We start from the raw sequence: 27,863 nt of genomic DNA on the forward strand, positions 1-27,863 counted from the left end.
CAATCCACCTACCTCCACCTCCCAGTGTGCTGCGATTATAGGTGTGAGCCACCACACCTGGCTGATCTTGGACTTCTCAGTCTCCAGAACTATCAGAAATAAACATCCATTCCTTACAAGCCACCCAGTCTGTGGTACTTCATTATGGTGGCTCAATGGATCAATGCGTTACATTTTCATTTCGTCCTCATATCTTATTTTATTCCCTTCTTTTAGCAAGTCATAGTCTTTGCTTAGATTTTTTTTTTATCTTGTACTAATTAAGGTTACAATTCCCTAAAGTTTTCTTCTGTATTCTACAGTGGATCAGTCCTTGGGGAACTGGAATCTTCCCAAAGTGGTTTTGTTTTTCCTATTCTGCAAAAGTGTTTGCCAGGCTGCTGTTCTTGCTGTCCTAACTCATCTTTGAATATTTAAGGTATGTCTAGACTGAAGGTTCATCACCCGACGTGGTCTTGGATGCATTCTCTGCCAAGTGGAATACTGCTTGAATCCTCCTCCCAGACACCTCTGGGGAAGAGGTCACCTACACAGTCTCAGGTCGGCTTTCAGGGTTGCCCAGTTTTGCCAGTGCTCTCCTGCTGCAGCTCTTTCCACTGGCCCCACTCCCTGATTATGCCTCTACACATCCCATCACACCCTTCCCTTTAAAACTACAGCCCTTCCCTTTAAAACTACAGTACACCAACATTTGCCATAATTTTTCCCATAGTTGTATCAGCTGTGTGGTAATGCATCCCTAAAGGATTTAATTAGTCTTGTCTAAGTAGAAGTTTATATGTTAGGGGACTTGCTTCTTTCACTCAATTTAAGTGGCAATGCCCTCCAGTCCAGCAAGGGAACAGGTCGTGTTCATTACTCGTCATAGTGAGGGAGACGCACACCATGGGAAACGGGCATCTCAGTAAGAGGGTCAGGTGATCTGGGAGAGCGTTTAAGGAAGTGGGACTTTGCTCGGCATTCCATACTCTCAGGAAGTGGGGGTAATTCTTAGGTCATCACGCTAAATCTTATCTTATGTAGAAGGAGGGAAGGTTAGACCAAGGCTAAAGCTATTACTGGAAAAGAAGCAGCAGTCACTCATATTAGCTAGGATAAGAGGCTATCTGGTCATTTTGTGGTTTGGGCAATATTGATGTTTTGTCTGTGGTCAGATGTGATTACAGGGTAGTCTTGTTTTTTTTGTCTTGATCTGTCATGGTCATAGAGTGACCTTGCCTGATGTTACGTTATGTGAAATTATTTATGTCCAACAGCAGAACACCAATGGCCATGTGATGGTACCAGAGCAGCTCCCTGGGTACCAAAGGGCTACTTTTCTCTTTCTCATGTTGATGCGATACATCCTTGCTGTTACATGCAGCTATAGTTTTTGTTCATTTTCATCACTCGATAATATTCTATTGTACACAGTACTATTGAACATTCCACATGCATTGTAATACATTTACATGTATTATAATACAGCCATATTTTATTTGCTCTACTCTACACTTACTCTTAGCCAAAAGGCTGATAAAATGATTATTTGCTCTATTTTTGGCAGACATTCGAATTTTTTGCAGTTTTGGACTGTGATAATTACACTGCTATGAGCATTCTTGTACATGTTCATGTATTCAAGGGGTTTGATAGAGTTTGGGATGGGGTCCCAGGAATGAAATATATTTTGGGATGGAATTGCTGGGTCACAGGAGTCCTCTTTTATTCATGGTTTCGTTTTCAGTTACCTGTGCTCAAGGTCTGAAAATAGGTGAGTATAGTGACAACAGCATGTTTTGAAAGAGAGACCATATTCACGTAACTTCTATCACAGTATATTGGTATAATTGTTCTATGTTATTAGTTATTGCTAACCTTTTACTGTGCCTAATTCATTAGTTAAATTTTATCATAGATATGTATGTATAAGAAAAAAAGACATAGTAATACTACCCATGGTTTTGGCCATCCATTGGGGGTTTTGGAACATATCTCCTACAGATAAGTGTAGACTACTGTAATCTTCAACTCTTTAATACCAGACTGTTTTCCAAAATCTTTGTTACAGTTTAATTCCCCTCTCCCCACCAGTCATCTACTGGATTTTCTGAGACCTAAAGCTTAATGCAATACAGGGAAAATTGTGAGCTCCAGGATTCAGTGCTACAGTATCCTTCCTCCCTCTCAGCACTTTACTTGTGTGGACCAGAACTTTCCCTCTGCCATATACTTTCTGCTTCATCCATAATTGGAAGACTCTTCAAAAGTTTTAAATGGCCTGGGTGCTATGGCTCACACCTATAATCCTGGCATTTTGGGAGGCCAAGACATGTAGATTGCCTGAGCTCAAGAGTTCAAGACCAGTCTGAGCAAGAGCGACATCCCATTCTGTTTAAAAAAAAAAGAAAAAACTAAGTAGATGCTGTGGTGGGCACCTGTCATCCCAGCTACTTGGGAGGCTGAGGCAAGAGAATTGCTTGAGCCCAGGAGTTTGAGGTTGCTGTGAACTGTGAGTCCAGGGCACTCTACCCAGGGCACAGAGTGAGATTCTGTCTCAATAAATAAATAAATGAAATAGAGATGGGAATGAGGCAATAAAGAGTGAAAATTTGAAGATCCAGGAGAGAGAGAGTGATCTGTAGAGTGAGGTTCCTCATCAGGTGAGAGAAGGTGAAACCCAGAGCCTGTGTAGAGATGCTGGCAATCCTTCCATTGCAAAATAAACCATAAGGAATTCCTAGATGAGCTCTAGGAATTCACTGTAACTCTAATTACCCTGACTGGTTGGGGTGGTCAGGGAAAGCTCTAGGTAAAATAAATTGAAGCTGGACCTTGAAGAGAGGCTATGAGCAAGATGGGCAGAGAGGAAGGGGACTGGTTGATTTAGGGATAAAGCAAAAATCTCCTACAGCAAATGCTGGTATGGAGGGTAAAGTTAGGGGAGATAATACTGAAAAGAAAGATTTAAGCCAGGCCAAGGAAGGCTTGAAATCTAAGGATGATGTCTTTCCCTGAGGGGAGTTTGAAGCTTTGTGCAGAACTGATGTGATGAAAGCAGTGTTTAATGAATACCATAATTCTATACCATCTGGTGTTTCCAACCAGATAGGACTAGGATCTGGGTATGAGGGGTCCAAACATAACTTAGACTGAAAAAGAAAGCCCCAAGAGGCAAGAATTGAAAGGAAAGGGAAAGGAAGGGAAAATCAGACCTGGAAATGGGTTATTTCATATAAGGAAGGAAGATCAGTTGTTCAGTGTTAGGTTGGGTTGACCTTTGATTTTTCATATCTAAAAACATCAGGCAAGGGAAGGGGGAGGTTAGGGTGGAGAGAGGGTATTGGGCAGGGCCACACCTACGGTGCATCTTAGAATGGGTACAGGCGAAACCTACTAAATGCAGAATACAAATGTCTACATACAGTAACTAAGAAAATGTCTGCTACGTTGAACAGTTTGATGAGAATATTTCAGATTGTATATGAAACCAGCACATTGTACCTCTCAACTGCACTAATGTACACAGCTATGATTTAACAATAAAAAAAAAACACATCAGGCAAATCCTGTTTGTGTTTTATGAATTATGGATTCAGCAATCTGCTTCAGATCAGTAATGGAGACATTAAACCAAAACCACAGAGACTAAATACCACCTCCCTCTGCTTCATTCCATAGGAATTTATGTCAATCTGCCTTCTACCAACCAATTAGGAGGCCGTTCAGTCTTGCTGTCTTCAACAGTTACTTGTGTATGCTTCCAGAAGGAAGACATAACTATCAAGCTATACTCACATAGATCTATGTTTTTTACATTTATTCCAATGGGTTGAATTCTGTGTTACCACATAGTAGCTATGTAATCTTGAGCAAGTTACTTAGACCCACTTGTGCCCTTCATTGTCATCCTCTGTAATGTAATAATAATGCATTAAAAATGGAAGGTTTCAAAGAGGATTGGGTGGAATATTGCATGTAATTCCCTGAGAAGAGTGCTTGGCACATATGAAAAACTCACTAAAAGTTCATTATTTTTGTTGTTCTCTTGGAGATATTTTTGTATCAGTCCACATAACTATAATATTTTTTAAAGGCTGTAAAATATTTTCCTAGATGACTATTTTCAGATTTTTCTATTACAAATAATATGCTTCTAAATTTATATTGGGAAGTTTTTCAAGTACATCCATTGGTACTTTTTTGAATTTGAATTACAGAATCAAAAGATGTTATGCATTTAAATTTTGAAAGATATTGCTAACTTATCCTCAAAAAATTATGCCAATTTGCACTCCCACCAACAGAGTATGAGAATGCCTACGTCCTATACCCTTAACAGCATGCGTTATTATTCAGCTTTGCAATATGATGCACAAATCTAACATGCCTCACTGGGTTTTTAAATAAGCTTAAAAAAATAATAGCTTTATTGAGATATCACTCACATATCTTATAATTCATCCATTCCAAGTGCACAACTCAATGGTTTTAGTATATCACAGAGTTGAGCAATCATCACCACTACCGGTTTAAATTCCATATCTATTAGCACTCACTCCCCATTTTCTCCCAATTTTCACCTCCCAGCACTAGGCAACAAACTGATCTTTCTGCCCCTTTGGATGAATTGACTCTGAGCATTTCATGTAATGGGAATCATCCAATATATGCTTTTGAAAAATACTGGCATTTTTCACCTAACATAAGCACATGTCAGAATGTCACTCCTAGGCTGGGCATGGTGGCTCGTGCCTATAATCCTAGCATTTTGGGAGGCCGAGATGGGAGGATTGCTTGAGCTCACGAGTTCCAGACCAGCCTGAGCCAAAGTGAGACCTCATCTCTAAAAGTAGCTGGGTGTCGTGGCAGGCGCCTGTAGTCCCAGCTACTTAGGAGGCTGACAGGAGAGAAGCACTTGAGCCCAGGAGTTTGAGGTTGCTGTGAGCTGTGATACCACAGCACTCTACCAAGGGCAACAAAGTGAGACTCTGTCTGAAAAAAGAAAAAAAGAATGTCCCTCCTTTCTATAGCTGAATAATGATCTATTATATAGATATAGCACATTTTCTTATCTATTTATCAGCTGATGAGAATTTGGGTTGTTTATACTTTTTGGTTATTATTAAATAATGCTTCTTTTATCACGAGATAATATTTATTATAGGAACATAATAATAATAATTACTGAGCTATATAATAATAATTACTATAATAGTAATTATTATTATTATTATTATTATTATTTTTTTTTGGTTTTTGGCTGGGGCTGGGTTTGAACCCGCCACCTCCGGCATATGAGACAGGCGCGCTACTCCTTGAGCCACAGGCGCCACCCGAGTAATTATTATTATTATTATGTGAGATAGGGTCTCTTTATGTTGCCCAGATTGATCTCAAACTCCCGGGCTGAAGTAATCCTCCTGCCTCAGCCTCTCCAACAGCTGAGGCTATAGGCAAGTGCTCCTGAGCTCAGCAATATACTCATTGATTTTATATACAGTTATTTAACTGTGAATGAGATGAAGATTTGAATATGTTTTATCACTTTCCTTTTGATTTGTTTTTACTTATGAGTTATACAAGGTGGTATATATTACATATTAATGATTTTTATCTGTTTCACAAATATATTGCAGTATTTTTTCCTGTTTGTATAGGTTCAAATTCATTTTTCCCTTCCTTTAGAATGTCTTTTTAAATTTTAAGATTTAGAATATCTAGCCAGGCGTTGTGGTGGGCGCCTGTAGTCCCAGCTACTCGGGAGGCTGAGGCAAGAGAATTGCTTAAGCCCAGGAGTTGGAGGTTGCTGTGAGCTGTGTGAGGCCACAGCACTCTACCGAGGGCCATAAAGTGAGACTCTTGTCTCTACAAAAAAAAAAAAAAAAAAAGGATTTAGAATATCTTTTTAAATTTTAAGATTACATATAAATAAATTCACCCAAATTTTCAACTACTACTATTTCATATATATATTGAATCTTCTGAACATTTTTGGCATATAAAGAACGGTAAGGACCCATTTTATTTCATTTTTTATTTCTAGCCAGTTTACCCATCACTCTTTATTGACCAAAGCATCTTCCCTATTCCTCTCTCTCCCCCATAAGTTTGACTCATCTACTTTTACACATTAAATATGTATCTGGGATTATGTCTGACTATGTCTGATTATTCTATTCTATTCTATGTCAGTAACTGTTTCTTCTCTAGAATAAAATATTTTCATTGTTATAACTTTATAATACATTGTAATATATTATTATATTGATCACCCTCTCATTACTCTAATTTTTCAGAATTTTTCTAATTGCCCATTTACATTTCCAGGTGAACTTTAGCATTATTTTTTTTTCAGGTTAAAAAAGTCACGTTAGTGTTTCATTTGGCTCTGCATTGAGTTTATAGATTCATTGATGAAATGAATGTCTTTATAATTGTCAATAGTCTTCTTAAAGGTGTAGGCAAAGAGGGAAAATCTGATGTGGGAAAGAAAGGAAGAGGATGAGGAAGCAGAGAAGGATGAGGGCGATAAGGAAAAAAGGAAACAATTTCCCCCATAATTCACAGTTTAGAATATAAGACAAATTTCATTTTCTCTCTGAATAGCACAAAACACATTTTAAAATCATATCAAGGTCTAAAACATCCCAGCAGCATGCAATTACTATTTCTAGCTGGTAGACTGACAGTTCAGGGCAGTACCTCGGCCAAGTTCTTTAACTTTTACATAATCATTCTTAAGTGATTTCTTTTCTTTTGGGTATTTATGCAGAACTGAGTATAAATCCTTTCTGCCTTCAGGTTTTTGGCAGCCTCTGTCAGAATAAAATTAGGTAATGGAGGGTATAATAGAAAGGCTATATATAGCTATATGCAAGCAATCTAATTGATGGCAACTTTATTCTGATATAAGCTACTTTATGTAAATTTGGACTCTTACCCAATTTCAAATCCTATCCCACTGTCAAAATTATTTTCAGATTATCCAAAGTGATAGGTAATAAACAGAAAAATAGGTTAGCACTCATTCTTAGCTTCTCAGACCTCTTCATTTTGAACAGTTTCCTTTATAGAGTCATAAAATTAAAGGTTATTTTCCTGCAATTTTTCTCCCTCTAAATATTTGGATAACACACTAGGGTGACCATGAAGACAGCCAATCTGCAAAGAAAAGCTAAAAGAACAGGGAGTCCAAATGCACTTGGAGTACCTGGAAATTACACCTGGCAGCCAGCAACCTTTTGTGCTGCTTTGTTGTACGGTATTTTCTGGCAGCAGGCTTTCAAGGGTACCTTTATTTCACTGATTACTAAATTAGTGTTGGATTTAATGAGAGAGATCTGTCCTTTTATTTGTGCCTTTTTTCCTTCTTCTTCTTCTTACTTAAAAAAAAAGGGATCAGCATCACAAAAGCTTTGTACATTTCTAGTTTGCTTTTGATGATGTGACCGTTTGCTCCCATCTATCTCCATGGTAATAAGCTTCTTCCACCCCCCTTTTTGAAACCTCAGATACTTAGGAAGCTTCAGGACTGGAGAAGAGTTGCATGCTAAAATAATGTAGAGAAACAAATTCGTTCATCTTTGTAAATAGGCACCATCTTCAAAGCCTAATAATTTTCTTCAAAATGCGATATGCTTTTCTTAGCTTGAAAATAGGAGTATTTTAGATGAAATATTTGAAAGTAAAATTTGCATCTCAGAAAATACATCTTAGTAACTGACCATATTCCAAAATACAACTTGGGTAGCATTTTAAAACTGAAAGAGGCATCAGGCTTCATGTAGTCCAAGGTACCTATTGTACACGTGAGGAAAGTGAGGTGCAAAGTGTTTTAGCATCTTGCATCTAATCAATGGGGCTGGGACTTAACCATAAGCTTCCCAGAAAGATATTCTTTTCTCTGTTACTATCATTTCAATAATGATAATTATGTTAATGACTATGTTTAGTAATGTAAGAGATAATACATACAAGAGGCTATAAAATGCAAGTAATTATTATATCTGTGCTTAGCAACTTTTCATCACAACTTGAAGTTTTTTAGAAGTTGATCTTTTAGTTTTTAAATCATGTTCTCTTAAAGAACATACTCATAGAAGTCAATATTCCTAAAAGTGTACACATGTACACTCAAAAACATAGCATAAAAATGTGTAGTATACAAATAAGATTTTAAGTGATAATCTCTGAGTAACAGTTAATGTAAATATTCTTTAAAAAATAACATTCTGTTTATTTTTTCTATTTTTACATATACATGTGCTTATTAGGTTTCCATTTTTTTGCCTTCACAAAATTAAAAAGTCTTAAATTTTAATAACAATAACAATGTTTAAAATAAGGACTAGAAACAAAAACCTCGTAAAGAATGAATGAATGAGCATAAATACATTCAGAACAGTAATCAGACAATTACTACATCAAGCTATTAAGCAATAATAGTAATAATAATGCAAAGAAAGTAACATTCACATTGTCAAATAAGAGTATGTTTATTGTAGAATGCTTTGACCCTGAGATTCAGTATGGAGTCATTGGTTAACTTCTTATTAAAAAAAAAAAACATTCTGCTATTGTGTATTTTCTATATAAAACCTGTTTTACTTTTTTTATTAGCATAAAAGCCCTTTTTATTCTTGGGAAAAATTTGCATATTTGATGCTTACAATGTAATCATTCATACTTGGTCCAATCCCACTGTTCTTTCCCACAAAATATAAAATAATTTATGCTTCCCAGTAGCGTGAGATATTCTTGCCTGCTTTATCTGCTATGGTTTAGTGCTGGGGCCTGAAATGGCTGTTTTCCACATTCACAAGATGTCAGGGATTCTCACTTAGCCAGGAAAGAATGGACTGCAGAACCCAAGGTCTTTATAATATGTCTCTTTCATATTTTTATTTTTGGACTCACACTTTGCTTATTGTTTTGTTTAAGCACTCCTTGTAGGTAAAAGATAATATTAATTGGTACTTCTGAGAGTTTTTTACCTGAGTAATTCAAAGCACTTTGCATGGCTTTTATGGTCTCATTAAGATATGTGTTTGGTCTTAAAGACTTTCGGCAGTTCTGCGGACAAAACCCAGATGATTGATTGCATCTAAGAAATCATGGGAAACCCTCTGGGATTAAAGAGGTGCCTAAAAACAACAATAACAAGGGCATGGTGTCTTGTAGATGGCTGGTGCTGAGAAAACGCTCTGTGATTCCAATCCAGAGATTACACCAAGGTTTGGTTATATTTTTTATTATTTCTTAAGGCCTCAGCCCACCAGGTAGTCAGAGCACAGTGATCAGGCATAATCAACCTGAACAGAGCCAGTTGCAAGTTATAAGTTTATCCCTCCTCCGTGCCACCTGAAACATTGTAAACAAATTAATCTCCGCTGACTTTTTTCTTTCTTTGATCACAGTTGAAATCAACTAGATCCAAACAGGTTTCACTATCAATAATATTGATCTAATCCTTTTCATAGGATAAAGCTTGGGACCTTGAGAAATAATTAAACAATCACTTACTATACCTTCTTCTACACCTAGCTTAAACATCTTCCTGGGAAGAACTCTAATTGATGACAAGAGGAGGATAGAAAAGGGAAATATAACTTATGCTAAAATATTGAAAATTCATGGCAAGCACATATTTTAAATGATGTGTCCACATAGAGCTCTAGATTTTATCCCCAAACCTGCTTCTTCACCAGTAGTCACCCCTTTCTAATACATGGTGCTGATTGCTCAAGCCAAAAACTAGAGAGCCCCAGGTTCTTCCCTTCACTCCCAAATTCAACCCGTCAGCAAGTCCTACCAGCTTGCCTTCCAGAAAGTCTCTTCATTCCCCGCTTCTCCACTTCTTTTGCTCTCCACAGCAGTCCTCTGGTCCAAGCCCCCGTCATCTTTGACATGAACAGCTTGACGACTCCTGGCTGCTCTCCTGCTTTCCGGTCACTACACTCCATTTTCTTTATGGTGACCCGATTTCAAACAGATCACACATGTCCTACCACTGCTCAAAATCATCCTTTCTCACAGAACAAAATCCCAACTCCTTTTCAAGAACCTAGAGTGCCTACTTGATCTAGGCACTGCCTCCCTCCATCCTGTCTCTCCATCCTTCCCTCCCTGCGCCTCTTTTCTCTGGCTGTGCAGACACTCCAGTGAGTACCGAGGGCTCCTTCCCCTCCAAGGACCTTCCTGCTGGTATCCCTTCATTCAAAGCTTGCCACCTGCTTTCTCCTCTCCATCCTACCTCAAAGGGCACCTTGCTCCCCTCTCCTTGCCCTGCCTTCCCCTTCCTGAGAGCTCTTCTTAGTATCTGAAATTACCTTGTATTGTTTATTTTGTTTGTTTTCTGTCTCTGCTTCTAGAACTCCGTCTCCAAAAGGAGAGCTGTGATCTTTCTTATTATCCACTATGAGTTCAGCTCCCAGAGCAACTCTTCACATATAGAATGAATGGTTTGGTTTTAATCCTTTCTTCTATTGAAAAGGAACATTTTGGGGATGAGGATCAATGTTGGAGGATACGTGGAGAGTAAGACATCAGCGTGCAGCCTGCCCAAGAGCAGACAGATTGCATTCCTACCGTGGATCCATGCGGATATAGGCAAGCGCTGCCGGTGGATTTCTGGGCTCAGAAAAAAGCTGACCTGGAAGGCACCGCAGCAAGCGCCGCGCAGGCCGCGGCCAAGTTTACCGAGTGCCGATCGCCCCCTGCAGGCGGCTGTCTTCCTGACAACAGAGACGCGCTCGTCCTGTGTTAGGACAGGGATTTGCAAATTTGCAGGTATGGTGTAAATATTTGCTGATTGAATGATTTGATCCTCTCCACGTTCGGAATGAAATTTTAGATTCTGGGGTGTGTGTGTATGTATGAGAGAGAGAGAGAGAGAGAGAGAGACTTTCAAAATATCTACCTTAAAGTGTTCAGACTTAGGAGATATGTCAGTTCTCCCTGAGTTAGTTGATCACAATTCCAGTGAAGAAACGATCAAACATTTTTACGGAGACCAACAAGGTGATACTAAAGTTTATGCGAAAAAAATAAATAGGCAAAGCAGGAAAACAGTAACAAAAATTTTTAGCAAAGACCAGCTCTACCTCATATCGACCTTCTCCAAGCCCAGGTAAACTTGGCGCTCTGGAAGGCTGAGGCGGGAGGACTGCTGAGCTCAGTAGTTCGAGACCAGCCTGAGCAAGAGCCAGACACTGTCCCTGCTAAAAATTAAAAAAAAAAAAAATAGTCGCGCTTTGTGGCGGGTGCCTGTAGTCCCAGCTACGCAGGAGGCTGAAGCTCAAGGATCACTTGAGCCCATGAGTTTGAGGTTGCTGTGAGCTATGATGCCACAGTACTCAACACCAGGGTGAGTAAGACTCTGTCTCAAAAAATAAAAAAATGTCAAATGAAAAAAAGAATAAAGCATTTTGAAGGAGAATAGCTTTATCAGATATTAAAACCTACTATAATTAAAACAGGGTGGTTCTGGGTCATGACTAGACAAGAAGACTAATGTGATAGAATAAAAAGCCTCCCAGTAGAAAGAACTACATGTGGAAATTTAGAACATGAAGAATTGGCATCTCAAACCATTGGAGCAAAGATGAATTTTTTAAGAAATAGTCCGGACTAAATGGTACACTTGGAAAAAGATAAAATTAAACTCACACCTCACACCATACTCAAGAATAAATTCAAAATTGCCAGGGATCTAAATGCAGAATCTAAATCATATGAATGCTAGAAGAAAACGTGGAGTAGGGAAACCTCAAGATCTAGAGGCAATGAAAGAAAAGATTGATAAATTTAACTACATAAAAAAACTAAAAAATTTTTTTTGGCATGGCTAAAAATATCACTATAAACAAAATCACAGAACAGCAAGCATATTGGGAGAAAACGTTTGTAATATATATCATAGACAAAAGGATGATATTCTGAATACATAAAGAATGCTCAAAAATGGAAGGGCAAAGGATCAAAAACCTAATAAAAATAAAAACTACATTAATGGACAATTCTGATAAGAATATTGGGGGGGGCAGTGTTAATTTACTGGTTATGTGGGAAATAGACCATCTGCATAGTCTCCATTAGCAAACAGAAAACCCAAATAGGATAATCTGGGGGAATTTGATAAGGGGTCAGTTAATTAAGGGAAATTAACAAAGAGTGATACGGTACTGTGGAGTTTAGCAAGAACCAGGAAGCCATTACCACTAACTTAGAAGGAACATCACATAGCTGCCTGGAGAACCATAAAGCCAAACCACAATGACTCAGGTGGAATGGACCTGAGGGAATGAATACAGTGACCTCACTCACTCCCACCTCCTTCATGGGGCGTCCATTAGTGTTACCCAGGGGCTGAACTCAACCAGAAGCCAAAAGGTAAAGATCTATCTTTGGGGGCACAGAGCAGGGAAAGAAGGGAAAAAACTTTACCTGGAGAGATGAATGGGAAATATGCAGCACATCTATCATTGCAGACACAGTGTGCACCATATGTCAAGCAGAGAGCCTCCAAGCAGTCATGAGACATCACTGTGCAGAAGATAAGAGGCCACCCTCTTTTAAGAGTAGGTCTGGGCATGAGTTAAGTGATAGCTGAATCTACATGATCATGAAGCTTTACTGTATTATTATAACGCTAGTAATAAAAGTGTGGCAGGTGAAAGGTAACCACACACTCTTTGCCATCATTCTCATTGAGAAATGGGGTGCAGGTGTCCCCTCCCCTTGCATGCTCATGCTTTGACCAGTAGGGTATCCTGCAAGTGGTGATGTGCAAGTTTCCCGGCAGCTTTTGTTTCCTGGAAAATGGATGTTGAGTGGAGCCCTGAGGTTCTGTGTCAGAAGTCTCACTACCCAGAGGGTGCCATCCAATAAGGAAGCCTAAGCTAGCTACATGAAGAAACTGTGGGAGAGGGATTGAGAAGGGACAGAGGCACACGGGGAGAGAGAGAATGAGGTGCCCAGACAGCCCTCAGCTGTTCTAGGCCGGCAGTCATTCCAATCATTGCAGCTGAGGCCCCAGATGTTCTAGAGAAGAAGCTGTCCCTTGCTGTGGTATCTTTGAGTATAGTAGTCATAAATTGTTTCAAGCCATGAAGTTACTGTGCAGTGATAGAAGCCTTGAACAGAATTTGGTAGTTGGAGTGGGATGCCGCCATAACATACACTCAAACCACTTGACGTGGCTTTGGGACGGGGGTCAGGGAGAAGCAGAAAAAGCCTTGAGGAGACTTTCCATTCTTGTAATACTTGGGCGGCACCTGTGGCTCAAGGAGTAGGGCGCCAGTCCCATATGCCGGAGGTGGTGGGTTCAAACCTCAGCCCCGGCCAAAAACCAAAAAAAAAAAAAAAAAAAGAAGAAGAATGTGTTTCAACTCCATCCAGGTTAATACAAAAGATGCGAGTGGCCATCTTTTTATGGCTGAATAGTATTCCACGGTATACAGGTGTGAAAGACTAAGACAAATATTTGTGGAAGTTGGAAAACAAAAGACTGTTTCTACACAGTGACAGAAAATGTGGCAACACTGTAACGTGGGAAATAGAGTACTTTGTAACTTTTGGGGTTGGCTGGGGAGATCTCCAGGCAGAATGTAGAAACTTTTTCCAGTTGCCTGTGATAAAATATGAGACCAGTGAGATGATCTAAAGAAGAAATTGTTCAAGTTTTTAGAAAAATTGGAAGAAAATACAAAGCAGCCAGGATTTACTGGGTTCTATAATAAGACAGCTTCAGGTCTAAGATCAAATCCAGAGTAAGAAGCTTTGTAGAAAAATTTCAGGGCAGAATTGGTAGTATGTAGTTCTTCTAAGAATCTCAAGGATGTGCCTCCTAGAGCAGCTCAGTAAACAGTAGAGATATTAAGAATCTTAAGGACATTGTCTCACATCAGTCTCAAAGAAAGCCCAGGTATTTCCTTTTCTTTGTCTTTATTTCAAGTTAATGTGAGGGTCACAACTAGGAGGTCACAAAATTTGCATCTGTTAGGTAGAGTTCCTGTTGTAGTTGTGTCCCGCACCCAAAAGGTATACCAGACACCCTAACATTGTGCCCATTAAGTGGGAGCACAACAATCCCCCCTCCTCCCCTCTCTTCCTCCCTTGTTCCCCTTCCTTCCAACTTGAAATGAATTGAATTTTTCTCCTATGGGGTGGGGGGAGGGGGGATTAGATCGTCTACTGGCTTCATATTAGTATTCAGTACATTGGATATTTGCTTTTCCATTCTTGTGATACATTACTAAGAAGAATGTGTTTCAACTCCATCCAGGTTAATACAAAAGATGTGAAGTGGACATCTTTTTATGGCTGAATAGTATTCCACGGTATTCATATACTATGGTTTGTTAATCCCTTCCCAGATTGATAAGCCCAGGATTTCTAATGCATAAAATGGGCACATTCATATCTACTTCACAGGGTTGCTGTGACTATTAAACAAAATAACATCCATTCATTCTAAATAGAGAGGGTGCCAAAAAAAATGTGTTCACATTTTAAGAAAGGAAAAAAACTGTATTAAAATTGTAATACTCAATATATACTGATAACAAAAGATGCTGCAAACGTGATACTCCACATTGCTACTGTAGTTCAACTTGAAAAAGTAATACATAGTACACAGATAACATCTCTTAAAATGTATATATATATTTTGGCACATGCAGAATTTGCTGAGGGCTTACTCTGTGCCAGGAACCAGTGCTTGCAAATTCCTGATTGATAGTAACCTTTAGGATTCTGGAACAAAAAATTGGAATTCTCAGGAATTCTTGGGATTCTCAAAATCTTGAATTAATTTGCATTTTCCTATAACACCTTCTTTATATGTCCTTAAATAACAGTGATAGACCATTATAGTAAAGAGTGAACCATTTTTCCGTGATCAGGTTATACTAAAAGTTTCTGAGATTTTCTGCAAAAACAAACCAAAAACCCCAGACAGATATGCAGAAACAACCTAGATGTCCACCAACCCAGGAATGGATTAACAAGCTGTGGTATATGTATACCATGGAATACTATTTAGCCATTAAAAATATGGAGACTTTACATCTTTTGTATTAACCTGGATGGAAGTGGAAGATATTCTTCTTAGTAAAGCATCACAAGAATAGAGAAGCAAGAATCCTATGAGCTGCCTTCATACAAGGGGTGGGGTAGGAGGAGGAGGGAGGAGGATGGGGGATCATGGTATAGGGCACACCTCTTGGGGGTGGGACACAATTATAAGACGGACTTTATCTAACAAATGCAATCAGAGTAACCTGATTCTTTATATCCTTAGTGAATCCCAAGCAATAAAAAAAAACAAACAGATGTGAGGGTGAGTACCTGTATTCCCAGCTAGTTTGGAGGCTGGGGCCAGAGGATGGCTTGAGCCCAGAAGTTCAAAACCTGGGCAACATAGCAAGACTTCATCTTAGAAAAAGTAAAAAAATGAAAAACAAAACAAAACAGGGCCAATACATATATAAGTTATATGGTTTATTACTATGATGCATGTGTAGATATTGGGTTGAGATGATAGTACATTCCATGACATGTAAAATGATTCCTACCTGATATAGACATTTGATAATAGAAAATATTAAAAGGAGAGAATCTTAATACAAAGTAAAGGCCAAATAAAGTTATTTAAATAATTGAAAGATAATACCACAAACACTTAAATTTTGGAAGTTATAGTTCTTAAAACAAAATTTAAAAACACATAAAGAATTAACTGCCTTATCTGATCCTCTTGGTCTTTGTTTCATGACAAATATTCCAGATGTAGGATGTTTTTTCATTTTCTGCTGACCTTAGTTGAATTATCAAGAGCGTGTCTAAAGCATCTTCAAGCTGGGTGTTGGGATGCATGTTTATCATAAACTCATTCCCTTTTCTTAATGATGAAAATACTGTCTCTTTTCCCTAATTTCTATTTTTCTCTTCAAGTTTATATTGTCCTTGCTAATCTGAATTTTAGATCCGTTTCTGGCTTCATAATTGGTAGTCCCCAACTTTCACTCCTCTTTGCATTTCTTTTGATAAAACACAGAAGTCTTTCCATTAATGATTTTGCTAATTAAGCTATTTCATTCTTGTTTGTCAAAGCAAAAAAGTTGCCCACCTCATATTAAACTACTAACATTACTTAAATATTTAATGAGGGAGGTTTGATCTTTTTTCTGCATTAAGCAATTCAATTCTAATTTCTTTTAAAAGTGTACTGCTCAAAGCAGAATTCTGTTTTCAATTAGAAGATTTGCATCATGATTACTCAATGTTTCAGCTACTATTCAAACAGGGATTAAGCAATTTAATGTTTCCCTCTTAATTTCACAACATTCCATTTTCCAGCTTTCAGCTGTCATAAAATAATATATATATATATTTTTTTGAGACAGAGTCTCAGTTTGTAGCTCTTGGTAGAGTGCCATCCTCCCAAGTAGCTGGGACTACAGGCACCTGCCACAATGCCCAGCTTTTTTTTTTCTTTTGTTGTAGTTGTCATTCTTGTTTAGCAGAGCCTGAGCTGGGTTCGAACCCGCCAGCCCGGGTGTATGAGGCCGGAGCCCTAACCACTGAGCTACGGGCGCTGAGCCCATAAAGAAATTTTTATCACATTTAAGATCCTTAAAACTCTTTCAATCATTTTTTGTGTGTATTTGAGAGTGTTTTGGAGTCGAAAATGACCTCCAGTTTTTTTTTTCCATTTTCATTCTTCTTTCAAAAGAGAGTTTCTCATTGAAGAAAATGTAAACTGTTTTATCATTTTTCTTATTCTAGAAATTGCCAGAAGGACATCATCTTTCAGATCATACTGACCAGCCCTGGCTGTATGGCCTGAATCATTGCTTCATCTTTCTCATATTCAGTATCTGCTCTGTGGTCATTTTCTCTGCTACTTGTTTTTGATGCTTCATCTTTAAATTTTAGAGCAAAGCACTTTTGCTATAGCAAGGTGAAGTAGCATACCTGCTGAAAAATTTTTAAACTTGTTCATCATTACTGAGCCATCACTAGTTGTTGATATTGATGAAATTCTTCACTGATATGTTTCCATGAAGATTGTTAAACTTTATTTCTTGCAGGAAGAATTATAATGCTCTGCCCTGGGGTTTTATTTTTTATTTTTATTTATTTATTTATTTTGCAGTTTTTGGCCGGGGTTGGGTTTAATCCGCCACCTCGGGCATATGGGGCCGGCGCCCTACCCCTTTGAGCCACAGGTTCCGCTCTCTCCCCTGGGGTTTTCACTTATTTTTCTCAGAAGTCAGAAAAATGTTGATTTTCTGAGAAATTCTGAGAAGGCCTGGAAACATCACACTGTGGCAGGTGCCAGGGGCACAGCAGTCAACAGAAGTCTAGATCCCTAGTTTCAAGTAAACACATGGTCACATGTCAGGAAGCGAAATGACACTGAAGAAAACAGGGTGATGTGTTAACTTTGGCTACTGTATATTTCTGTGGTCCCCAAACCCAGGGCCGTGGACCAGTACCAATCCCTGGCATGTTAGGAGCCGGGCCACACAGCCAGAGACAAGTGGTGGCTGAGCAGAGCTTCCTTTGTGCCTGTCAGGACCTGGGACACACAGCCAGAGATGAGTGATGGCTGAGCGGAGCTTCCTCTGTGCCTGTCAGGACCTGGGCTACTCAGCCAGAGATGAGTGGTGGCTGAGTGGAGCTTCCTCTGTGTTTCTAGCTGCTCCCCATCACTGGCATCCTGGCCTGAGCACTGCCTTCTGTTATATTAGGGGTGGCATTAGATACTTGTAGGAGGGATCTAGGTTGTGTGCTCCTTATGAGAATTTAATGCTCCAGCCTCCCACCCCGGTCTGTGGAAAAATTGTTTTCCAATGCCAAAAAGGTTGGGGACAGCAGGCACATTCAGTTAGTATTGAGGTTTGGAGCCATGTACTAGTGAAAAGCAAGTAACAGTGGCTTAAGACAGAAGTTTGTTCTTTTTCCCCCACATCCAAGCTATCTCCAGGCTGTTGTTGCCCACTCTGCCCTCATCGTGCAGTGCATCAGCTTTCCAGGCCCACATCTGCCCTTTCTCCCTTCCTCACTGCACTCTCAAAGACCAGGTTGCTTCTAGGAGTTGCAGTTATCACAGTCATTCCAGACAGGAGGAGACAAGAAAATGGGAGATAGAGAGCTGCCTGCTTCCCTTTAAAGATGCTTCTAGAAAGTCCTGCCAAACATTTCCACTCACATCCCATTAGCCAGAAACACGGCGATGTCCAACTGCTAACAAGGCTGGGAAATAGAGAATGGGATACTGAGCAGGACCATGTCCAGGGAAAGGTCAGGGGGCTGTCTGGCTCCTTGGAAAGGGCAGACAGGAACTGGTGGTCTAGGAAGTCTTTTCCTAGGAAGTGACAATTCACCTGGAACTTGAATGACAAGAAGCCTCTTGTTAGATGCTGGGAGCAGCTGTTTCAGGCAAGGGAAACAGCAAATGCAAAATGTGTGGTGATTTCATGGAAGCAAGGAGTCGGAAACATAGAATGACAAGAATGAGAGGAGATGGGCAATGGCTAGACCATAGGCCTTGCCTGTCACAGTATGAGCACTGCTTTCATTTTTTAACAAATTAAAGATATTTAATTGTACTGGGAATTAATTTTAAAAGAGGGAAGTGACATGCCTTAGGTAATTTCTAGGGTGTTTGGTGCATAGTAGATGGTAAAGACATCGACTCTTAAACATACTGGAAATGTCTTTTGTTTTTAATCCTGATATCATTCCTGATCATTTAATAGGATACAACAAATTATTATTAGCATTTTTTTTTTTTTGAGACAGAGTCTCTCTCTATCACCTGGGCTGGAGTGCAGTGGCATTGTCATAGCTTGCTGCAACCTCAGACTTCTGGGTTCAAGTGATCTTCCTGCCTCGCCTCCTGAATGTCTGGGAGTATAGGCATGTGACACCATACCTGACCAATTTTTCTCTTTTTAGTAGAGATGGGCTCTCTTTCTTGCTCAGGCTGATCTCAAACTCCTGAACTCAAGGGGTCCTCCTGCCTCAGCCTTCCAGAGTGTTAGGATTATAGGTGCGAACCACTGTGCCTGGCCTAGAATGTGGCAAATTATTGTTTTGCCTTTTGTCTACAGGTAATATATAAAATGTATCTGTATTTCAGCTGTCTGAATAAGAAGCAAATAGCAGATCCACAGTGGAATGCTTTCTGCAGGGCTTGCAGAATGTTGGTATTCCTGAAGCTCCTCCCCCAAATGCTTTTCCATCTACCCTGTGGGACATGAGGGACTTGTGTGGGGCACTAATAAATAAGAAAACGTCGGAGTGTATCTGTCCTGGATCAAGGTTAGCTCTTCGAGGATGTGTGAAAGTCAAGAGGTCTTTTATTTGGCAGGAATCCGTACTATAGTGTTAGGTGAGACTATACAGCAAGATGTACGTTTGTGGGTTTACACTTAGTTCCCCTGGGGTAATTCACGCTCCTCCAGCGCTATCGAAACGAGCCGAAGCCCAGCAAACTTTCTTTTTTTTTTTTTTTTTTCAGTTTTTGGCCAGGGCTGGGTTTGAACCCACCACCTCCGGCATATAGGGGCTGGTGCCCTACCCCTTTGAGCCACAGGCGCCGCCCAGCCCAGCAAACTTTCAAGCCTGCGATTTCTTGGCTGGTTCAGGAATTGCCACAAAAGCCTGTCTGTGACGCCCTCTGCTGGACTAGTTGAGGCTAACGTTCCTTTCTACTAGAGCCTGCTCAGCTTTAGGCCTCAGGCTCCTCCCCTCTCCTCACCTTCTCTTATATGTTGACTTTTGTGACTATTTGATTGACACCTGTCTCTTCCCCACCTAAATTAAGTTGTGCTGTGTGTGAAGCAGGGATTTGCCTCCCAGTGCCCGACACGATACTTCAACAAATTTGTGTTAAACGAATGAATAAATGAGTGAAGGGCTCGGATGCAGAGAGGGAGCCTTTCACACTTGACTCCAGCAGACCGCAGGGCATGGGAGAAAGTATAAATTCAAGGCATCCGTCCTGGAAATTTTCTTAAAGCAACTTATGCTACTTAAAAAACCCTTTTTATTGAAGTATAACAGACAGCAAATTGCACAAGAACTTTGTGGCCACACTGTATATGCAGAAAAGTATAAAAAGTGGTACCATTCAGTTTTCAACCAGTTTTCAAAAGGTGATCTGTAACTCGACGCGGATCAAGAAATGGGACATCACTGGGATCCCAGTTTCACCTGCGGGTTTGATAATTCCAGTCACTACCAGCCCCAGGCATAACAGCTGTGCCTCCCACCAACACAATGCAGTTGGCATCTTTCAGATCCCAAGGGTCACATCTGTGACCTTTGACACCATGCTTCTCTCATGAAACCCTTTTCTCCTTTAGCATCTGGTGATATTCTAAAAGTGTCCCAGATGTCATTCCTTAGCTTTTTCTATTTCTTTTGTTGTCTTTTTGCCTTTTGGTAAAAACCCAGAGTTCGGTAAATGTTTCTTATAGAAGCTGAGGTCAGAAGCTGGGTTTGGAGTCATACAAGTAAACTATCAAGGATGTGATGGTGTATTAGTTTCCTATTGATACTATAACAGAGTACCACGAATTTAGTGGCTTAAAAAACACAAATGTATAACCTTACAGTCCTGTAGGTCAGAAGGGTCTCACTATGCTAATGAAGGTGTTGGCAAGGCTGTGTTCCTTTCTGAAGACTCTAGGAGGGAATCTAATTCCTTTTCTTTTTGCTTTTTGGACTCAGTCTGGTGTACTGGTCCTTTCTGCTCCTAAAACGCTGATATCCCTGAGGCTCCTCCCCCAAACATTTTTCTATCCACCCTCTGCAAGTTCTCTTTGGGTCATCTGGTCTACCACCATGGCTCCAGTTGCCAGTAATTGAAAAATGACTAAAAGGAAAGAAACGGGAAAAATAAATATGAGAAATTGAAGGCATCTAGAAACAGTTCCATTGAGCAAGTTCAACATCCTGACTTGTCTGAGTCATCCTTGTTAAGTACTGACAAGTCTGGCCAGTTTGGTAGAAAAGTGTCAGGGTCAGATTACCTGTGGTATTTACCCAACAGGGCAGGAAGAAAATGGGCATCCAGGTTACAGAATCGTCACTGAGGAGAATTGCCAAGGGTCAAGCCAAAGAAGCCAGCAGACCCAGTGGCCAGTGCAGCTGGAAGCAGGACAGTATCTTGAAATACAATCACCATCTAATTGAAGTCTCCGCCTTCTGCCTTGCTTGCAGCAACTCATCTTCCACAAAGCCGCCAGGGTTAGGTTTCCACAACTTCCCTCCTCTGTAGTATTATTCCTCTGCTTGAGTCTCTGTGGTGGTCCCTTGTTCTCTGCAGAACAGAGGCATCTGCCTGGCCCCTGGGGCTTTTCATAAGCTGACTCCTCCCGCACATCTACTGAGCCTCAGACTTCACCTAATCACAGCATTTCTTTTTCTTGTTGACACTTTCCAAGTCATTTTATTCAGAATTTTGAATTTGTTTCCTGAACCAATAAATACTATACAAAACAATGAAAAAATGGCTACCATGTTCTTTCCCCTACCATCCCCACCTGGGGACAATCCTTTGGGCAACTTCATGTGGGGATTTCAGGGGTTCTGCCTTCAGATCTGGCTCAGCAAATGAGGCTGAGCGCCATATATAGCCCCTTGAATCATTTTCAAAGGGGCTGGCCTGGGGGGAGCCTCTGGGATATGGAGATGATGAGGTTAGTGAAATGGATTGGTGTGTTGGGGAGAAGAGATAGCATCTAGGGCAAGAGCCTATTCTAAAGAAAATGTTCCTTCTTGACAAGAATCTGGATGGGATCCCTCATGAACTTCTTAGTCACCTCAAGCACACATGCGAAGGCGTCGTAGCTGACAGCAAAATCACCTGGGGGTGTTGCTGTTGAACTTTTGGAATATGTCATACAGCTGGTCCTTTGAATTTGTTTCCTGAACCAATCAATCAATACTATGCAAAACAACTATGTTGATTAGTAGGATGTAAGCACTCCAATTTGTACAAATAATCAACACATTGAAAATGGTATAAATGTATTTATGATCTATGTACAAAAGATTAATAAAAAAATAAAATAAATAAAACAACTAAATCCACAGTTAACGTTTCACCATCTTTCTTTAGTACAAACATCTGATGTATTTGGGAGACAGCTATTTCTGGTTAAGCAAATCAAACACTCAGTCTGGGGTACCCACGATGCAGTTTCTGCACCTCAGCATGCCTGTCCCCAACACAGGCATGACAAGGAGGCACCATGTGCTACGCCAGTGCCATGAACATCTTCTGTATCTGCTGAGCCAATTCTTCAGTAGCTACTTTGACCAAGGCTTGGGTGGCTTTTAGATCCAATTCAATCTGCTGCAGAATTGATAAAGCAAATGTGGCCATTTTCCCAGGCCCAGGTGGGGCTTGAGCAGTCACGTCATAACCCTTGACACAGAAAGAAAGGCTCACTGCTGGATGACAGAGGGCATTTCAAAACTGTAGGAATAGATACTACAGAGGAGGGACTCTGAGGGTTCATGTCATCAAAACTGTCAACAATCTCATTCCAGTTACTCTCAATGATGTCTTAGGGATCCATCCCATCAAGGTCATTGTCTCTGGGTCAGGAATCCTGACTCACAGACATGGTCCTTAAAAGCTACTAATAGTAATCCCTGCTTTCCCTGTGCTCCACTGATGCTATGGTCATCCATGAGCACATCCAGATGCTCCTCTGTGAGGACTCCCAGGACCTCCTCCATTGCGTCACCCATTCATTAGAACATAGTTATTGAACATCTGCCCTGGGCCCAGTTCTAGTGATGTAGATAGACAGTACAGCAGTCCCTGGGTTATGAATAAGATAGGTTCTGTAGGTTTGCTCTTAAGTTGAATTTGCATATAAGTTGGAAGGTACATTTACCTATTACCTGTAATAGCCTCCATTCCTAAGTGAGAGTTATACATCAGTCAGATGTTTGTAACTCCAGGACTTACCATAGTAGCCTCTGTTCGTAAGTAACTCAGGGACTGCTTGTAGTCAAAGAGTTGTAGGAAAAGATGTCAAATTTCACTTGTGATAAACACCATGAAGGCAAAGCGTATGGTGCCATGACAGAGTATAACATTGGGTCGTCATCTAGTTAAAGAACAGGGGTTAGTTAAGGGGAGGGAAGGCATGTGCAAAGGCCCTGGCCAGACGCAAACAGGCAGGGTTTGTTGAGAAGAGCAAAGAGGGGGAGATAGAGAGAAAGGGCAGGAAGCAAGAGGAAGTCGGGACCTCCAGGGAAGAGAAGTTGGATTGTTCCTGGATTTCCATGTCTGTTTCTCCCAGGCGTCTATAACCACTTCGACACACGTCTTATTCATCTTTACTAAACATAGCAGAGAGCAAAGCAAAGCATAGCGAACTCTCTGACACAGTGTATGCTCAGAGAAGGAAGGACAAATTAACAAAAATCATTACGAATATTGTACCACACAATGAGTCTGTAATAACACCATAATTAAAATTAAGCACCGTTATAGACTCTAGATTATTTTAAAAAGTAGGGACAAGTTCAGATATTCAAAGAACTCTGTGTATTAACAAAAATAAAACAAGCAATAAAAAACAGACGGTAACATCATTGCAAAGTCAAATGGCAAAGAAAAACACAGATGGGAACATGAATTTTGTTGCTACAAGGGAATATTGTTCTTTTCTGTACTAATATTTGTGCTGACTTTGAAAACACAGTAGCATCGCAAGTTGGATGCAGTAGCCAAGCTTAAAGATGGAAAAAAAGATTAAAAATATAAATAGCATTAGCCTAGAAGAGGATTTCTTTTTTCACAATGGCGGGTACCATCTTAAAACTTCGTTCAGAAGGCGGATTGCCCTCATGGGTCTCAGCCCTGTCTGCACGTTAGAATAAGTGAGGGAATTTTAAAAACGTTAGGATTTCTGGGCCTCACCTAAGACTAAGTCTCACTTCTGGGGTGAGCCAAGCCTTGGGATTTTGTGAAGAGCTTTCCATGTGACTGAGCGTGCAGCCAGCCTAAGAACCAATGTGCTGGTGGAATGTCCTGGAGGGAGGCATGAGCGGATGTAGCACTGATGTTCCTACAGAGAGGCCAAACAGAAGAAACAGGGGGAAAGGAAAGATGCTCCTAATGAGGTGGCAGAGAATTTTCCAGACACCAAAAAACAATTAAAGGATTAAAAAATTTCCTCTCTGTGCCCCTATGGCCCTTCACACCCGTGACACCTACACAGCCCCCTTCCTTTTCATCATTACCAGTGAGAACTATGTCCATCCTAACCCTCTGCCAGGTAACACCTTTCCCCAACACCTTTGGACCTGCACTTCCTCTGCCAAGAATATTCTTCCTTTACAACCAGCCTAGTGCTAAATTTTCAAGGTGAGCTCTAGGCTACTCTGTTGCTGAACTAGGTTTAATAATATTGAGAAGCTTCCATGCTGGTTGGCAAATCAGGTCACCCCTTAGTATACTGATTCAGTTTCAGGACCCTGCGCCTTTCATCCATTCTGATGGGGCTGTGCCTTTACCTTTCTGATTCTAAAAAGCTTTAAATATCACTCCTGGTGTCTTGCTCAGCTCAATATGTGTTAAACTCTCCTGGCGCATTTGCCTTTTTTCGTATCCATCAGTTTTGTGAATACCTATTTCTTTAAGTATTGACAACTCTGTCTATAGGACATTTATTTTCTGAGATTCTGCAACAATGTTTGGTATTCAGAAAACGTAAATAATTGTTTGTTATATATTGAGTCAAATTGACTCCCTGACTTCCAGTCACTCAGGATCAATGGAAAGGTATAAACCGTGGTGACCAGAGAGGAGGCCACAGAAGAGATGTTCAGGCCTGGTTTATTGAAAGGAGAGGGTAACCAGCCATGCAAAGATGATGTCTGTGCCTGGGAGAGGGGAGGAGTGCAGTTAGAGAGCACTTTTATATGGGGCTGTGGGGAGGGTGGGCACATTTCACAGGTTGCCTGTCAGGTTAGGGTCCTTTAGGATGAACTTCTGGGGGGTGGGGCTAGACAGATTCTTTGCTTCTTTGTCTTGGGGGGAAGGAAGGGAAGGAGGGGAAAAGGTTTTGTGTGTGGATGCCTTAGGCACCCCAACAAGCAAGGCAGTTGGGTTTGGAGACAAAATTGTAATACTTTGTTTTATTTATTTGTTTATTTCTTCCATTATTATTTATTATTTTTTTTCCAGAGAAAAGGCATTTATTTTCTGTCGAGCGCAAAGAGAACTCACAAAGTGTGAGCCTGAATGTGATGGGCCAATTCACAGAGTCAGTCTTCCTTCTGTCATCTCGTTTGTTCCCACCCAGCAGCACTGCCACGTGGGGAACACGCCCTTCCCAGAAGATGCTGGAGGGAGGAGGAAGCCTTCTGGGGAGGGCTAAGAGCCTGGAGCTTTAGCTCGTGGCCCAAGTCCCGGGCCCGGCTGCTACACCTGCTGCCGTGGGGTCTTGACTAAGCCTCTCATCTCCTTTCTATCCCAGTGCCCTTACTCAGAAACCAGGAGCTGAACAAAGTCACCTCTGAGGACCCTGCTGGCTGTCATGGTTCAGGATGAGATGCTTCCCACCTTGTCTGAAAGCCTGTGACATCCATGGCCTCCAGTGATCTGTTGGTCACCACTGTCGTCGGCTGTGTGGGCTCCACTTGCCTTCCTCCTTCCATCATTTAACTTGGCGCAGGTGCCAGGCGAGACTCAGCTTCAGGGCTGGGCTCCTTAGCACAGTGCTGCCTCCCCTAGCGTGCACAGTTCTGTTGGGATGGCAGGTGGGGGGAGGGAGAGAGCAAATCAGTGGAAGGGCCAATCTGTCAGACTCTGACAGGCTGTGATGGTTGCTATGAAGTGAAATTAAACAGGGCAAAGGTCAGGGAGTGACCCTGCAGTGGGGGCCGTATTTTCAGACCAGGGAAGGCTGTTTCTTCATTTCTTACATGGAGGTGAGACTGACACACTGCAAGGTGCACAGCTCTGACGTTCCAGTCAGTGAGCTCTGCCAGTTACTGCCCAGAACTGTGCTGATTCTAAAACACGTCTGACAATTCTGTAACCCTCTTCCCATCACTCTCCTCTTCCATTATTTTTGTTATATAATTAATAAACATTTATTGTAGAAAAATAGAGGTAGCTAAACAAAAATATATCATCTTGAGTTCCATAATTTAGGGATAAACACCATTAACATTTTAGTGTTAATTTCTCCAGATTTTTCCTACAAACGCACACACATATTCACACATGCACAGAGAGAAAAATGGTTTTATGTACTTTAAGTGTTCATTTGACAAGTATTATTTTACTTAAGTATTGTGAACGGCTTTCCATATTGGTAAATATAGACTCACATCATAGACCCACTACCTATCCCTAGTTAATTGGCACATATATTTTAAACAGTGATTACTGTGGGAATTTAAAAATGCAGTACTTTTTATAATTATGCTAATATTTGCAATAACATCAACACTATTGATATTGTGGATACTTAATTAATACTGATGGCCTAGATTTAGCAGGCAGAGCAGAGACTTTCATTTAGATTTGGAGGGCACATCCAAAAATAAGTTGAAACTTGAATACTTACTACTGATGTTTTAAGCAGATACTACCGGGAAGAAGTGTTCTTTGTACACAAAACCTTCCCATTTAAAAGGCATTTGTGAAAATTGTGGAAAACTACTTAGACCATTTAAGAAACAAGGTATCCTACAGGGAGATCTCTAGGCACTCTACAAATTAAGCCCTTTTCGTTTGTGGTTTATTTGTACCAAATCAAATCCAACTGGTTCCTACTTTCCAATTATGAATCCTAGCAAGAAATTATTTCTAGATTATAATTGGTCCTCACAAATCTCTGATAGGAGAAAAATGTGTACCAATAAAGGAAAATGTTCATAGAAGGGAAAACAAGGTGTTGTTCATATTTCCAGACGAACAGGACTTCACAGAAGAAATGACTCTCCTGGGGCACAGTTGTTCTTTTTTTTTTTTTTTTTTTAATTTTTTTTATTAAATCATAACTGTATACAATGATATGATTATGGGGCATCATACACTCACTTCATAAACCATTTGACACATTTTTATCACAGTGGTTAACATAGCCTTTCCGGCGTTATCTCAGTTACTGTGCCAAAACATTTACATTCTACATTTACCAAGTTTCGCAAATACCCCTGTAATATGCACCACAGGTGTGATCCCACCTATTCCCCTCCCTCTACCCACCCCCCCCTTTCCCACTTCCCCCTATTGTTAAGTTGTAGCTGGGTTATAGCTTTCATGTGAGAGTCCCAAATTAGTTTCATAGTAGGGCTGTGTACATTGGGTATTTTTTCTTCCATTCTTGGGATACTTTACTAAGAAGAATATGTTCCAGCTCCATCCATGTACGGCACAGTTGTTCTTATCTGCTTTTCAGGAGCCCTCTTGCAGCAGGTATCTGCTACTTTTTGTTAACTCCACGTCTCTTCCCTCTGATGGCAGCTCCCCCACAGGTGGTGTTAGCTGTCTTAAGACCCCATCTCCCCGACACAATGGCAGGCATGTGACCAAGGCTGGCCAGCTAGACGATGCCATCCTTGGGGTTCATCCCAACAAGACCAACAGGAGTTTTAGGAGAGACCTGTTTCCTAAAAAAAAAAAAAAAGCCCCAGTGACCCAGGAATTCTGGAGTTTCTGGAAACAATCTCATGGGGAAAGCTGGCTACTAGGTGAAGCCCACGTGAGGGAAAGCAAACTATGGAACCCTTGAATGCTTCTCTGCATGGCAACAGCTGTGGTTTCCTACTTCTGGGAGTCAATTAAGCCTTTTTCAGTTTAAACTTTTTTTGAGTTGAAGGTGTCA

General features: G+C 40.5%; 1 pseudogene; it reads right to left on the minus strand.

The window, feature by feature from the left end:
* Positions 1 to 22,149: 22,149 nt before the first annotated feature.
* On the minus strand, positions 22,150 to 22,631 carry LOC128590595 (eukaryotic initiation factor 4A-I-like; annotated as a pseudogene).
* Between the last annotated feature and the right edge of the window lie 5,232 nt (positions 22,632 to 27,863).

Source organism: Nycticebus coucang, chromosome 7 (assembly GCF_027406575.1).
Source record: "Nycticebus coucang isolate mNycCou1 chromosome 7, mNycCou1.pri, whole genome shotgun sequence".
NCBI classification, from domain to species: Eukaryota; Metazoa; Chordata; class Mammalia; order Primates; family Lorisidae; genus Nycticebus; species Nycticebus coucang.